We start from the raw sequence: 16,955 nt of genomic DNA, 5'->3' as shown, positions 1-16,955 counted from the left end.
TCTGCACAATAAAGACATTTTCTACCTCTAGCTGTAATGTATTTAATCATCTCATATTGGAAAGTCTGCTTACTTTGCTGCTTGTTCCACACTGTACTTCCCCTACACTGGGTAGGAGTGAATTTATTTCTGCAGCACTGTCTTTGCAAACTCACAAATTCTGAAGTGCCAGCTTTCTTCCCGCTGCATTCCCATTGACGTTACACTCATCAGAGGTCTGTGCACAGTACAAAAGCAGTCTGTGAAATTCCTCCAACTCAGTGTCAGTGTTTGCTATGCAGTGGTCTACATCTAAGTCCCTTAACAGTCATCTTACTGGAGAGAAACAGGAACTTCTACGTAACAGTGCAATTTCTCTTAAGCAGGTAAAATAAATCAGACAAACCACTATTAGAAAGTGTCACACAATATAACCTGATTCCTAGATAACTTGTTCAGTTACTGGCATCTGTATTGTAGATATTCACATTTGAATGAGTTGAAACTCATTCCCTGAGCCCATTTAAGGTATTTACTCTCCTAATCAGCTGTTGTCATGTTGCAGCATAGGACAACTGTTGATGTCCACTAGCATGCTTTGAGTTCAGCGCCCAGTGGTTTCCTTATGAAGTTTTCAATGAATTATCATAATCCCACATATCTTTCATAACCCCAAATTAATCAGATTAAACAATTTTTCTTTCAAAAGTACAGATGATAACTCATTTCCTATGAGAGTTAATTTTTCTGAAGACCTACAGGCAAATGGTTTAGCTTTCCGGTTATTGAACAGCACAACTGATATCAGTCTTGCTTACGAAGTTGGGCTCCTTCAGCGGAAGAAATAAAAGATTTCTGGGCACAGATAATAAGCAGAAAGTCACTAGTTCCTTCACCACCAGGGTTATACAACAGCTAGAAGTGGTTATAGATGTAAAAGCATCTCTTTTCTTCCCCAGATGAGCTTTGTGACCCCCTTTGGGTGATGCCTGCCATGTCAAATTTCAGCTTGAACAGCTGAAGCTTGGCAGAGAGTAAGCAGCAGAAGGTGGGATTTCTTCAGGGCATGGGCTGGAAAACATTAATAATAGACACTGCTACCAGCTCTTTTCTAGTTGCTCCTTACTGATAAGGCCTTCTTTGTGGTCTTTCCTATGCTCAATTTAAAAAGAGAGATTCCTCATAATTGTTAGTGATTTTCTTGTTTCATTTAGATCAAGGAAGTTAAGTTGCAATCTCACTAACAGTGTTTTTTCTTTAAAAGAGATCATTTCCTTCCCTTTGCTTTGACTTACAGTGTCATATTTTTACCTATGGAACTTATGAAGAACCACAGGCAGACTCAATCCTTGTAGTCATAAAAGTGAAATTACTGAGTTCTTCCTTTCCTGTTCAAGTCCTGAGCAGGTGAGTAGTACTGAAACTTTCCAGCAGGACCTAGATAGTGCAAAAGGCTTGGGCTATCCCTTTGTGCCTGTGTACTTTTCTCTTTACGAACCTAGGATTGATCAGTTTTTAATTCTTAAAGGCTGGCAAACAAACAGTCCAGTGCCCAGTTCTTCCTCTGAATTTCATCAATACAGTATCTCCAACCTCCGAATATCTTTGAAAAATCCTCTGCTAATCCTGACTTTTATTTTTTATTTTTTATTTTGCAGCTATATGACTGATTTATAACAGTTTCAAAGGGAAGTGAGCACCCCACCTATTATCAATCAAACCTCACCTCTTGCTAAGCTGTGGAAAGACCATTCCAGCTGTAAGGCTGTTACTCACCAGGCACCATGTACTAGTCTAGAGATTAGAGGTCTTGAACTTTATGGAGCACATTCTCAGAACTCTCACTGAGTTATGTACTGACACCACAAATTCCCATGCATCATGATGAGAATATGCTATGCTTATGCAGGATATCATTATTTTCAATCAAATCCAGGGATGGGGGAGGTGGGAGGGGTGGGAACTGATAATATATTTTCATGCTGCTCTATTACTTGCAATACTGCATGTATGAAGCAGCTGGAGAAAGCTTCAGAAACTAAGGACTTCCCTGGTTTCCATAAATGACTTAGGGTAGAATTCATCTTATGTGACTTCAATCTCAAAATCAAGCATTTATTCCAAGGTAGTTTGGGAATTTCTGTGGCAGGTGGGATGAATGTCTCTCTAAAGGTGCTTGTTTCTGTCTGTAGACCACAGAGGGCACCTAAACAACAACATAGATTCATGCCTAACATTTAGATGGTTGAAACCAGATGAGATGAATCCCATTCTAATTGTATGGTGACACTCATTATTCCCTAATCTATGGAAGGAAAGAAAGGTCAGTATTAGAAAAATGAGTAACATATCAGTGTCTCTTATACTGACCAGTATCTAACCAATGTATATTTAAAAAATGGAGTATCACTGCTTGTTTTGGTAGTCCAGTTTACTTTTTTGCTTAGTCTTTCACAGCAAATCAAGAAATAAGGAAGAGTTTCCTTCCGGCAATGAGGAAAGGGATCTGACAAAGCATAAAATCCCAGATACATGTAGCTCCATACTCAACTGCCTTATTCCCACACCACTGTGCTACATAAACCACAATTCCACCTATTATCCTACTACTTTTAATTGGTCCAGTGTTGGTTCCTGTTAGAAGGCTGCAGAGAATTACAGGTGTGCATAACATGTGAAGATGAAGAGATGGCAAGTAATGCTTTCTTAGTCCCTCTCTTGCAACTCTCTATGTGATATAACATGACACAGTGCTGAAATGATAGAACTGCAGCAGAGTTCTGTGTTTTCTGTAAGCGAGCCAAACCTAAAATGACCTTACTGAAACAAAGCATAAATTAAAAAATGCAGTTTGTTCATTTTCATACTTGTAACCACCCATTTATTTTTCCTTAGAAAGCATTATTTCATCAGAAAAAAATGACAAATTTCACTTGAAATTTCATTTTAAAGAATGCTTTTTTAAAATTCCTTTTTTTTCTTCTTCTTTTCTTAATGAAATAAAAATTCCAACTTGCAGCAACAGGATCCGGAGATTTCCTGGTGAAATCTTGCAGAACAGAAAGTACTAGCATGATTAGTCTGAAACAAAAATTGCACAGTATTAATTGTTCACCATTTTATTCACGTGCTTTGCCATATACAGACTCAAGACATACAGGTACAAGCTCACAGACCAGCTTCCCAGAACTCACCAGCTGCTATGCAGTGACTGGATTCTGCCTGAGTTTTCTGCCCTTAACAAATGGAACTTGAGTAATAAAGCTTATCCCGAGCTTATACACTACATTTAAATGCAATGTGGAAGCTTATTTTTGTTACAGGACAAATCCTGCTTGATTAGTCTGCTGGTAAATTTCATTGCTTTGAACAGGATTTGTCGTTTGGAAGAGCTATTGGACAAAGAAGAAAGCGCTGGCCCAAGTGCAAACTGTTACCCTCCTCTTCTCACCAGTAAAAATGAGTTTTTGCAAGCAATCAAAACAGGTTTCAATGACATTTGACTCTAAATCTTTCTATGATAAAGCAAACCCATAAAACTGCACTTTCCCCCGCCTTCTCCCCTCTTGATTTACAAAGGTGGAAACTTTCCGAATGTCTGAGCTGGAGACAATAAAACATTTTTCAAAAACACATTAAGAGTGTCAAAAACCACCTTTGAGATGAGTAATATCTTTTAAAGTAATGGGCTAAATCAAACCAAAACCTTTGCTGACATTTTGATTGCATTTTTGTTAGTCGCTATAATGAAAAATTAACTTTACACATAAAAAATTTATTTTAGCTTCTTTTATTGCCTAGGAAGGAAAGTTTAGTGTAGCCAACTGAACCATGCCTCTTCATGGGTTGTCACTTTATGCACTTTATTATTGTAACTTATGGGGATGTTTGTAAGCAAAGGAATGTTATTTATTCTGCAGTACTCCCATTTGCTCACTCGTTACACTCATCATGGCTCTCTGTAATAAACTTTGTAGTATCACACATTAATGGGGTTATTTAAACTATAACTGCTAGAAGTTAATGTGAGAATGCCTTGCAGTTTTCCCATGTTTACTCGCAATCTTGAAATAATGTTCAGGACGTGCTCTGATTCTGGGACAAATCACACACTTTTGTGCAGTTATATATGGGGAAATGTACACTTATTTAATAAATATTGAAGAGCTGACATTAATATCTGTGTATCATTGGGAATATCTGTTCATTAAAATGATTGCTTGCTACTTACTTGTTGCAGATAAAAAAATACATAGTGCCAATTCATGCAAATTACTCTGATAAAGACTTGCCCAAACCAGTGCAAACTTTGGAAATCACTGTTGAAGACTTCCTCATTTTCCTAAGAATTATCAGAACTGAGGAGCAGCCAAACTGCATTTGCCTGAAGGCAAGAAATCTGGAGATTAACTTTATTACTGCTTACTATATATTTTCTTTTGTATCCCAACCAGGTCCATAGGTCTGTAATTCTTCTGCATGCTCTCTGCCTGAAGGGTCTCTTGAAGCAAGAACTTGAGTCCTTAGGAAATAAGTCCCAGAGAAATCATTTTTATAAGAAACAGGTATTTTCTGATTGACATAAAAGCTCACTTCGTATTTTTATTCTTTCTTTAAATGAGAATGTTCATACTTCATCACCGATGTTGGGAAAAATATCAGAGTATTGAAATCACACAGAATTTCTATTGCCTAACAGAGATAATCAAACTTCCCATGATAGAACAACTCTGTGCTAAATTTGATAAACTTAAACCTGATTTTTCATAATCATAGAATCATAATCATAGAATGCCTTGGGTTGGAAGGGACCTGAAGGATCATAATGTTCCAATAGCCCTGCCACAGGCAGGGCTGCCAGCCACTAGATCAAGTACTAGATCTGATTGCCCAGGGCCCCATCCAACCTGGCCTTAAGCAGTTCCAGGGGCAGGGCATCCACAGTCACTCTAGGCAATCTGCTCCAGCACCTCACTATACTCTCAGTAAAGAACTTCCCCCTGACATCTAAACTAAATCTCCCTTTTCAGATGATAATTATTTTAATTCATGAGTTACAGACATTTTAACAGCTCTTTAAATATTTTTAGTCATCTAACGGAGTATAAACAGTGTGTATTAAAAATTTGATCCGATGAAATTACATCACTTTCAAAAGCAGATGTTCCCATTATTCAAAAGAAGCCGTTGATTTTTCAGAGTACTTCCTGATCCTCCTGAGAACGACAACTAGTGATGAGGAAACCTCTTGGTAAATGCCAGTGAGGTAAGTTTGAAACACCATTTTACATGACAGATGATAGCTATTAATTTGCAAAGAGATGTGTGTGCTTTAGTGCATATGCCTGTAAGTGAAAAGTCAAACATCAGAACAGCTTCAAGCTTAACTAAAGAAATAAATGGGTGGAGGGGATGCCTAGTGTGCCTTGAAGGTCAACTCCTCTCCGTTTTAAGTAGCTATCCCTGGCTTGCTTGCAACTGCACTGCTTCAGATTTGTGTTCCCCCCTGCCCTTTCATTATAACAGATAAAAGGACAGGATCTTCTGTTTCAAAATGACCCTGAAAAGTTCAGACCAAAGCCCTTTTAAATTCCATTATCTGAAATGCAGAAATCCTCTATGAAATTCTGCCAAGCATTGCCATGGCAACATTATGTCACCCAGTGACAGAACAAGCATTGTAGCATTTAGCTGAGACCGTGTTGCTGCCTCCATAAGCAAAAAGGTGATTTAAAAAGCAGGGGTCCAACTGGGCTGAGGAACATCTGCCATCTAAACATCTCCTTTCACCTTCAGAGGGTGAAACATTGCCTCTGTTTGTCAATTCTGGACAGTGAGCAAGGTCCAGATCACAGAATTTCAGGATGGCTGAGTTTGGAGGGGACTTCTGGAGTGTTACCTGCTCCGAATCCTGCCCAAAGCAGGGACATCCACAACAGGGCATCTAGGTCTGCTTGGAGATCCTCAAAAACAACCAGGACATGAGCATGGGCAACTTGCTCCGGGTGGCCCTGCTGGAGCGGGGCTGGGCCAGATGGGCCCAGAGGTCCCTGCCAGCCTCAGCCATCCTGTGATTTTCCCTCAAGCTTTTATTAATCTTCAGAGCAAGATAACAAGCGTAGAAACTAACCACAGAATCTGCTGCAGGATGGGAAAAATAAGATATTTTCACATGAATTGGAAGTGAAGAAAACTGGAAAGATGTCTGGAGAAGTCTGACTGTAGTTCACATACATTATCTTTTTTTTTTTTTTAATATGCTTCTGGCTTCTGTAATGCCTCCAAATTCTAGAACCCAGGGCAGCTGCTCAGAGGTATCAGGCAGAGCCAAAACCATGCAATGCTTCACTGCAAATATTTTGCAAATGTGCATGTCAAAGTTCTCACTAGTTTGAATCTGAGTTCACAGTCCTTGAGGCATCAGTGAAACTAACACCTCATAATGAAACCCGGGCAAAACTGCAAGGCAAATGTGATTTCAATATTTACAACAAATCGCAAGCACATTTCAAAGCTGTGAGCCAGCCCAGCTTTGCTGGATTTTACTTGGTTTTATGATGAGAACACTTGGAAAAGTTATAATTGGGATATTCATTTCTTCCATTCCTTCAAAAATAGGCGAGATTGCTTCACATCGGTTGTAGTATAAAGAAAACAATGTTTGACTGGCAAGAAACTAAAAACCACATTTAGAAACACTTGAAATCATGCAAGATTTTAAGTATTTTTAAGGTTTCATTCTTTCTAGAGAGATCTTAAAATGCCAGTTGAAGTAGTTTAATTCTGGTTTAATTAAAAAATAGTGTAATTAAAAATTATTGTATTTGTTGACCTAATGCAGGATGTCCAATCTCTTTACATCTCTCTTTGCTCTTCTCTGTTGATTTAAATACAAAGTAAATAATCTTCCTTTCACTCAGTATGAGTGAGGTCTGTGAGTCCACCACATCCACATTCCACACCATCTTGCTCATTTTGTAGGCCTACTGAACTCCAGTTTAGTTGCTACTATGGTGATTGGCATACCCTTCTAATAATTATCAATGGTCTCCTAAATTCTAGTCTATGTGTATTCACATTTTTCCAGCTTAGTTCTTCTGAGATTTTTCACCAAGACAGATGGAATTCAAAGCTTTCTCTAACCCTACCATTGACAATCTTTCTTGCCTGACTGTAAAAGTATTTTTTAATAAACAATTTGCTGCTATACATTTTAAAAAAGACATCATCCATAGTTGCATCCATAGATGCATGGCTAATTCTGTGTCTGGACTTCAGTGGAAATTATTCTGCAGCAAAGCTGAGTTATTTTTTCCAGGACATAATATATTTTCACACCACAACCATCTAGAAGTCAGTGAAGGATAACCTTATCCCAGTTTTCACTTTGGAGGATACTTTTTCCTCTGGAATCAATTATGATTGCTCCTCACTTCTTGAGGATACAGCTAAGATCAATTGCTGTTCAGCATCTGTCAAGTGCAGGTTTTGTATGAATATACTGAACCTTGGATGCAGGCACAACCTTTAAAATCTCACCTGGAAACTCTTTTACTGGGGATCTGGTTCTGCACCTCATATGGTATTTGTAGTGATATGTTCAGTTACAGTGGAAAAAGTGAATGAATCAGGTAGCTGAGATCAGGGGTTGATCTGTCCAGCTGATGCTAATGGTACGCTGCAAGTCCTGTTCCACTGGGCATGTGTTAACTGTTTAGCTGCAGTCATATTTCACAAGACAGTCAAGTTAACATTACATGAATTATACATGGTTTATAAAATGATTATTTAATCAGTGGAAAATTAAGTTCATAGATGTTTTCCAAATCTGAACTAGGACATTCATCAGTGGAACTGCTAAATTTTTAATCAACTCTGCTGTGCTTGATGTAGCTATCATTCTAAATTTCCCTCTCTATGCTTGTCCTCTTGTTGCAAAATGTATCTTGGAGTTATCCATTCTCATTGCTAATTGATTTTTTTTCTCAGATCAGATTTAATGCAGGATGGCACACCACCCAGTATTTTCTTCAAAGGACAGCTTTACTTTTAAAAGAAGTACTTTAAATATTAAGGTCATTGTGTTCAAATGCTGCTCAATGCCCTTCAGTTTCTTCTAACTGCTTGAGGGTGTGGATGTGGAATAAAAGATATAGTTTATTGATGAGTTTCAATAAGTTGGGTTGACTAGTGTTCGACCTGTTGATCTCTGAAGTCTTTTCCAAACTGTATCATAGACTGATAGAATCATAAAGCTTGGAAAAGACCACGAAGATCAAACCATTTAACCATCAACATTGTGCCCACTAGACTATGTCCCTCAGTGTCACAAGTCTATGACTCAGTGATTCTATGACTGAGCTCTATGACAGGTCTAACAATGAAGCGTGTGAGTGCTTTGTAACCTCTGGCTCCCAGCAATCTGGGCTACATAATACCTCTACATATTAACAGTGAAAACTTGAGTATGTGTCTCATTGTAACACCATGTGAAGTTATGGTTCTGGCAGTGCAGTGTGTGTTTATGCACTTGCAGAGACCCTGTATGAACACCAAGCAAGTTCAAGAAGGCAGTCCTCTAAACCTGTGCTTAACTCTTCTGTAGTTCAGCCCATGTGGCATCTGGAGGCAATGGCTGTGCTTCTTCAGCTGGTTCTGTGCATAGTTAACACCAATAGGCAACAGAAAGTACATCAGAAATTGATGGTTTCTGAGGCACACTATATATTAGAATAGGAACAAGTCATATTCTGGATGTTAGAGATGATGAGATGGATGTAAATTTTGCTATCAGGTTCCATGTAATGATCTGCACTCCTCAAGTTTTCCTGTTGTCCCTATTCTCTTAAATTGTTGTCTAACATGGCAATATAGGGCAGGACAAGGGAAATCTTTCGTCTTTGTAATCCATTATCTGTTTTGATATAATTCTTTTCAAGCAATATATTTTGAATACCATGATCATTTTATGAACATATTTCTTCACAGTTTTGTTATTTATTTGACTAATATAAAATCAGTGAAAATAAGGACCAGATGCTCAGCTGGAATAAAATTTACACCAGCGGAAGATCTATTCGGAATTATAAAAACCTCCCATGGTGAAACACAGATGAAAGTGTCAAGCCACAAAATGTTATTTCATATCACTCTGAAACCACGCAGAAAAAAAAAAAAAAAAAAAAAAGATCTGCATGGGTTCAGTGGAGAATTATAAATATACCTTCACCTATTCAAGACATTTCACAAACCATTTTCATCTCCTGACAAATCTGAGTTTTAACTTTCTAACAAACCTATAATGGTTTAAGGTTTGGTAACAAAATATTTCTATTGGATTTTTTTCTTTTCTTTCTTTCTTTTTTTTTTTTTTTTTTTTTTGAGGTAATGATCCAAGCTTAATTTCAGATTCTCATCCACTTTCCTACACTTGAAATCTATTCCAAATACAGACAGAATATATATATTTATATATATGTATACCTAATGTTGTTTGTTCCTACTGAACATCTCAGATCAGATGGGCTCAGATTAAGAAAAAGTTTTCAAATGAATTAGCTTAATCACTTCCATATTCTGCAGGTCTATTTTTGGCAATAATACTAGACTCTGTTTTGCACATGTATTTATTTAATGATGGTCTCTGTTCCTCAAATTGCCGATTGTATTGCTGATATTCTTTTCATGGTAATAACTCAAGTTCTTTCAGAATATTTGTATTAGCTTGTCACCAGGGTTGTTGTTTTCTGTGTTAGTGAGGGTGGGTGTTCTTCCACTTTTTACAGGGTGTTCTTCACTTTTGTTACATTTCATAGAACAGGCAGTTATAGAGATTGTTGGTTTTTTTTTTTTTGTTTTTTTTTTTTTTTTTGTGATCAAACCTTATTCCTGCTAAGACTTGGATTCATGTTCATTACTTTACACATAATCTGGCCCACCAAGTCCAGAGAATTAGCACTGAGGACAAATGTCAATTTTGTCATTTAGGAACTTAAAAGCATTTATATATACATGTGGGTATATATGAATTAATCTACTGATAATTACATCTTAAACAGATAGTTTCAAAGTGTACAGTCAGTTACAGAAAGATTCACCTCCGCACAGAGTTCTGAGCTGGGCCATGCAAGGTCTGGGACAAAAACAGGTTCTTCCACAGCCTCATACAAGAGTTTGAAGTAAATCACTGAAGTTCAGATACCCAAAGTCTTTCAGCTTCCTAAACTCCCTGGTTTGAAATGTCTCTGATTTTGATTCCTAGATGTTCTTGCATAGATAGACAAAATGTCTTACAGCTGCTTACAGCAAGGCAGAGTGCTACTCTTGTAAATAACACCCTTCTCTTTGATGTATGCATGTCTATTCCTATGCTTCAATTTTTTACCCTTTAAAAAAGAAAGAGCAAGGCTGGGCCCAGGTAGATCCTGAGTCTGTCAGAGTAAGGTTCACTGCCTTTATATTTAAAGGTGCTTACAGACACCGCCTTTTTAAAGATAGCTTTGATTATATTTATTCTAGACACTATGTAGACTGGTCATGCAAGTTAATAATTAAAACAAAGAAGAAAAATGTTCATCACTGTTTAGATACTCTTTAAACTTGAGCTATCCTCTATATCCTTTTACATTAATATACCTTCAGAAATACTGGGTTCATTATACTATTTGTATTTCAGAGAATTTTGGGAAGTTGAAGCAATGTTTCCTGAGTTCTCCCCAGGTATGTCCTCAGCCAAACAGAAGTCAGAGCTGCACTGCTTATTACAATATTATTAGCATAAGTTGCCTTAGCAAAGTAGTAAATAATTCATAAGAGAATCTGCAAAAGCAAATGTGTTTGTCTTTTCCCCCTCTTTCATTGGGTTTGAAAAGAATTGTTCACTGTCTTCAAATATTTGATTTAAAAATGCAGTAACAGTATATTGTTTCCCACCTGGCTTCTGTCATTTTTCTTTTCTGAGTAAAATGTTTGAAAAGTTGTTGCAATAGCGAAAGCAAGGAAAGTGCACAGACAACTGATGTTCTCACTCTGTTCTTAAAAGACAGTAGGACATATAAGTTGGAGTGTATGTCTTCTTGTGAGTACCTGGCGCCAGGTCTGCATGGCATGTAAACAGTTAATTTCCTCTGAAGCTTCATCATATGCTTGCACACTGGTTTATAACATGGAAATCCCTGCACTGTGGTTGCACAAAGCAATGAAATGTTACACAAAAATTAATGGGAGACACTGTCCACCAAAGTCTCCCTTTGCCTCTCACCCCCTCTTACTCCCTCTCTCACCGGTTTTATCCAAATTCTCTTAATCTATTTTCTACCAATCTAGCATTCCAGGCAGGTACACGGCTATAGAAGAAACCCTGAAATGTCAGCTTAGAAGAGGTCTGTATCCTCTAATGGAAGAATGCTCTTATTTTTACAAAGTTTCAAAAGGTTATAGCATTTCCAAAGAGAAGAGATTCCTCCAGACCACTGAGTTTGACAACCTAACATATGTCCAGCCTTTCTGCAAGCCTCACACAACATGTTATCCTTCTGCAAAGGAGGAGGCAAGTGGCACAAGCGAACTTTAAGTAAGCAGAGTGGGAGCAGATGATATTAATTCCAGAGTCCAGTCATGTTCCTAAATTTGGTTCATATCAGGAGGGACAAACACAAAGGATGGCTGGGTCAGTTTGCAGTGTTATTTTCTAGAGGCGGTTCATCAAAACAGGGATGAACCTTTCTGTTTCAGTTTGAAACATCAAGTTTAACTAAACCAGTGTTAAACCCTGCCATAATTGAGTCCAAGTCAAAGCTAGAAGAGGAATTTATTCTGCCAATGAGACAGCCAGTTTCATATTGGCTTTTACATACCAAATCCTCACTGTCAACAAAAGCATGAAGAATCTGGGAAGAAAAATAAAAATGATGTTAGCATTTTAAAAGACTAATGTATTCAGATTCCACCTGACATGAGAAAGAATTTTTAAATGCTGCTAAAAGCAAAAATAGCTTATGGGAAGGCATTTTTAAAATGGAAGTTTAAAAATTGCCAGAGAAATTAGTAGTCAAGGGAGGACTCTTCTCCTTTTTTTCTAAAATCTTCTACTGATTTTAGAAGTTGAGAAGGTAAGCCTCCAAACTAGGTTGGCTGTCTAAGCTCTCATGATGATGAAGAGAGAAAAGAGTCTCCTGAGGTAATCAACCCCACTCACGATGTGACTTTGGCTGGAACCATGCCTCATAAAGCTTCTGTTTCTTTCTGCTGACTCTGGAAATGAACCACAGTACTGTATCACTCTAGAATTTATTACATGACCAAAAAAAAGAAGTGTGTTTTACCCTCAGTAGAAACTCTCTATTCTAATTAATAAATCAGACTTTCATAAATACAATTTCTGTTCTGCTATGTCCTCAGATGAAGCCTTGTATACATCTAAGCTGAACTTCACGGCTTGAATCTTTGATGGCTTCTCTTCCATTGTAAGTTCGTACAGCATAAAGCACACTGCTATCAGACAAATAAAAAGAATAATAAAACTCAATCATGCTTGTATATATAGAAGGCCAATCAATGTAAACACAGGGTTTCTCTAAACAGGAGAAAAGCGGAAGCCAGATGGCATGAAATCATTGATAGCTGTTTCATAAACTTTTCCTGCAATCAAATCTAATTGAAATAACACTAGATTGTAGGCTTTAGCAGGTGGGCAGCACACACAGCTGTTTCTGCTAGATGTTTTCCAAAGAATACATACATAAAACATTTCACTGGAACTTACATACGGGAAAAAAGGTTTGCCCAGATGGAATGCTCTCTTACAGGCTTTATTTTACTGACAGATTTCTGAAGCTTGCCACTTTAAAAATATGAAAAGGAGCATTTCTCTGATATTGCTGAACCAATTAGTCATATATAATGTGGTTGGGAGCTATGGCTTGGTCATGCAGTTCCTTCAGCTCTAATTTATATCTCGAGGAAAGGCAGAACAGAGAAGAAACTCCTAGTGTCCAGTTCAATGCTTTGCACTGAGGTAGGATGAATATATCTGAATAATTCCCAAGAAGTATTTGTTTCATAAAAATTCCCAGGGAAAAATTCCACCAGCTTCCTAGATTGTTTACTGAGGGCATTTCCTGAACTAATCTTTAAATATTTTCCTAACCTCTACTCCACTTTTTAATACCATTAAGCTAATGTCCACACAGAGTTAAGGAGAAGATGTATTTTTTTAATTGTTTACATATTGGAGGAATTATCAGTCACCTCTCCTCCTTCCATCCCTTTCTGTAGACTCCCACTGCAAGACACACAGATGAGTTATGAGAACTAGATGCGTCTTCACTGTGAAGTCTGGTGTCATTTCACTTTTGACTTTTGTTTGCACTGAAAACTGAAACTCAGAGAAAATGAGAAGAAAGCAGGGAAAAATGGCAAAGATCAACTTATGTGGTTCTAATGGGAGCCTCTGGGAAGGAGAGTTAACTGATATGAACTATATAGGTCATTCTAGCTAAGTGACAGAGTAAGGCTTCTACTCTTCACCAATAATTATTCACACAGCTCATGATCTTTATAAAGATAAGCTACATAAAGACAAACATGTTTTCTTTTTCTATTACTATTTGCATCAGAACCTGTGTTTCTTAGGGATCAGGAGCTGCCACTCTCTCAGTAAAATCCATCCAGAGGAAGATAGCATAAATGAATAGCAGGATTACATGCAAAATATGCTATCTAGTAATAATGATCTGTTGGAATACAGGAGTCTATGTGGATACTCCTTTGAAAATGTTCATTCTGAGGTTAATAGCAGCCAACCTTCCCCTCCTGCCCAGGATATTATAAATATACACTGCTAGTATATTAGTCAGGCCAGGAATCAGGAGAGAAAACATCATTATATCACTGCACTGCATTTAAAACCCTGGTTTTAAATGATAGGCATGACAGTGATGCCCCAGCTCAGAAAGGATAAGTTACAATGAAGGGCTGAGAGGAAGAGGTTTGAGATGGGCTCTGTCCAAAACGATATTAAACAGAATAGCACTTTTCAACACATTAAAAAAAAAGAGTTTTAAAGAAATTGTGAGTTATAAAATGATGAATGGCAAGAGGAAAGGGAGGGAATGATGGCTATTATAGCTCATAAGACAAGAACACGGAGGCACCAAATGAGGCTATCAGACTGCAGGCTTTACAGAAAAAGTATGCCTTCACATAATGCACAGCCTGTAAATGCCATTACAACAGGATGCTTTGGAAGCCAAAATTATAAATGAGTTCAAGAAACAACCTGAGAAACTCAAGGAACAAATGTCTGCTGTGTGCTGATAAAGATAGGAGTGTGGGTCACAAAGACCAAGGTGTCCTGGGAATGCCACCAAGGGCCAAGGACATGGTGCCACACAGACCCTTGCTTTTTCTTATGCTGCTGCGAACATAGCCTTTAGGTTTCTTCAGAAATCAGGTGCAGTCTTACAGTGAAAAAAGCATTCTCCTTGGAGAGGGAGCAGGAAACCAGCAGTAGCACCAAGCAGCGTGAGTAAATGTGCAAAGGGCAGTGAGAATCGGCTGTGGGGTAATGTGACTCTGCAAGAAATAAATCAGTATGAAGCAAATTATTTTAAAGGCACTCATTTCAGCTCTGTGATAGACAAACCAGGAACACTCAGAAAGTATCAGTGACAAAAGATCCAAAAGAGGCAGTTGATTCCCTGCAGGGGAGATAACAAAGTGTTTACAAAGATGCAGAACAGTAAATCATCAAAGTGTTCTCTTGAAGATATTTCAAAAGTAATGTTCATTCCTACTTTTATATGGAGACACAATAAAGATAGGAAAAACATACAGCCCTTGCCTTTAAGGGCATTTGGACTGAAGCAGATATAGCATGTCAAATAACAACAGAAAAACAAGGAGGAAAAGAGGAAGGACTGCAGAAGAAATAGGGTATGAGGATTATACGTAGTTTTATAGGATTGTTTTGGGTTGCGGGGCAGAATCTTCGTCAGCTTGTTTATTGACTTGTTCTCTATCTCTTTACTTGCCTTAAACTGAAGTGATTATTTTAGGCTGCTTATTGCATCTGCTTTGAGTGCAGTCTCCTGAAGGTTGAGTATGGGAATAGATTTGTGGGAGGAAAGGAATGATGACAAAAGGAGAAGTGAAGATAAAGAACAATAGATCCTATATTGTCTGAGGGGGACTTCAAACAGATCCTCACACCACTGGGTAATAATAGCTGGTTTTCACATGGAGTTTTTCAGGCATAGATTTTAAAGTGTTTTAAATTGAAGAATGAGTCATTTTCCTAATATTATAGCTGAAGAAATGATTTGCTCAAGGTCACTCAGCAGAAAAAAAAATGCACTGTGCTCAAGTACTCACAGCCCATGAATACTACTGCCATGGTGCCCATGAGCCACACTTGTTGACTTGGACTTGTCATCTGAGACATGAAGGTGATGTATTAGGAATGAATTCATCAACTTCTCCCTACACAAAATATATGCTGAAATACCTTATCAGCCCATTCATAGGGAGAATTGACCTTGGTGTGGTCATTCATACCATGCAGAGATTTACTAGGAAAAATGAAGATTTAAGCTCTCTTCTCACCCTTATTATGAGCTGACAATATAAAATGGGTACCCAGACATGTAATATTGTTGCAGCAAAACTGAAGGTATATTAAGATGTACATATGCTGTCTGTTCTGGTCCGTAGCCAGGCCACCTTATGTCCATTCTGACAATGATATGCAACATAACCAGAGAGAATAGCTGAACCCCAAAGTCCAGAGGTTTATTAACTTGCTGGCATGCTTGGATTAAGGGAGAGTAGAAGAGTGCCAAACTCGTGAATTTATGAAAAGTGATCTCTTGGTGTTGTACATGTGCTAGCAAGTTGTTACACATGATTTTTTGAAGGGCATTTTAAATACGCAAATTCTGTTGACTCCTAAATCATACAGAATGTTTCCAGACCTAAAACTATCATCTAAATTATTCCATGTGTTAGTGTTATCACTACATAATAGTTTGAAAGGGTAGAGAAACAGTTTGATTGTGCACAATACCCATTAGCACTTTTTCTTAACAAAAAAATGCCAAAATTTTAATCACAGATGTAGTTCAATACTTTTTTCTAATAATGGTGAAAATTTGTGGTTATAATATTTAATTGTCATCATGGAAAGGTTATTTATTTTACCAGCTAGATAATGTAATTAGTCTTTCATTTGTCCTTCCTTCTAACTAACACAATTATATTATGACCTCAAAGGGTAGCATCCTCACAGAAGAAGTAATAGTTTTATGCAGCTCTACCATGTACATTTATGGTAATAATATTACCTTAATTCGTTCTCATATTACAACAGAATTTCTGCTTGCCTGGTTCATTGCAAACTCAACTCAACAGCTGCCTTACAGATGTAGGCACACACATATATGCAATTGCTGTTTCCTAGAACAACTTGGTCTTCTATACCTTGGATGATGTTCCTGTTTGTTTTTCAGAGTGAAATCTTGCCTACTTTAGATCTACCAGCTTTAAATGAATAGATCTATAAGTAGCAAACATTAAGTTGCATTGCTTATACAACAAATTAATTAAATTGATTTTATTGGTCACAGTAACAATTTAAAAGTCTCTTTCTTTCTACTGCTGATGCTACTCCTATAATGGAGCAGTTTATTAAAGGGTATCTTTTAATAAATGTGAAATATCAATGGCTTGAAACCTTTTGAATTATATTTGCTTTAACATCATGTACTAGAAGCAGGAATTTTCTAAGTATTGCATGAAACTGTTTTGAATAACTATGTAACATCGTCATCATCATCATTATCATTATCATCGTCACATCATTCACTGCTAATCAGAAAACAAGTAGATGCAGCAACATACAGCAAACATGAAAGGCGCAAAGTATAGAACACCTATTGTGTGGAGCAACAATGATTTTCCCTCTGTGCTTATCAAAAGGT

The 16,955-nt window shown here is 37.5% G+C and overlaps 2 long non-coding RNA genes across 2 annotated transcripts; both read left to right on the top strand.

Annotated features, from left to right (window-relative positions):
* The first annotated feature begins 1,660 nt into the window (after nucleotides 1-1,660).
* On the top strand, nucleotides 1,661-5,219 carry LOC136048233 (uncharacterized). Its single transcript, XR_010622160.1, has 3 exons — nucleotides 1,661-1,786; nucleotides 4,434-4,544; nucleotides 5,179-5,219. It is a non-coding gene; the product is annotated as an uncharacterized LOC136048233 (long non-coding RNA).
* Nucleotides 5,220-7,972: 2,753 nt separating this feature from the next.
* On the top strand, nucleotides 7,973-12,397 carry LOC136048235 (uncharacterized). The gene is made up of 3 exons (XR_010622161.1): nucleotides 7,973-8,054; nucleotides 10,655-10,698; nucleotides 12,379-12,397. It is a non-coding gene; the product is annotated as an uncharacterized LOC136048235 (long non-coding RNA).
* Nucleotides 12,398-16,955: the final 4,558 nt, after the last annotated feature.

This window comes from Cyrtonyx montezumae, unplaced genomic scaffold (assembly GCF_038088225.1).
Source record: "Cyrtonyx montezumae isolate F1298 unplaced genomic scaffold, pur_monq_1.0 scaffold_2, whole genome shotgun sequence".
In the NCBI taxonomy this organism is placed as follows: Eukaryota; Metazoa; Chordata; class Aves; order Galliformes; family Odontophoridae; genus Cyrtonyx; species Cyrtonyx montezumae.
Note: the sequence above shows the minus strand (reverse complement) of the source record. Positions and strands in the feature narration are given on the sequence as shown.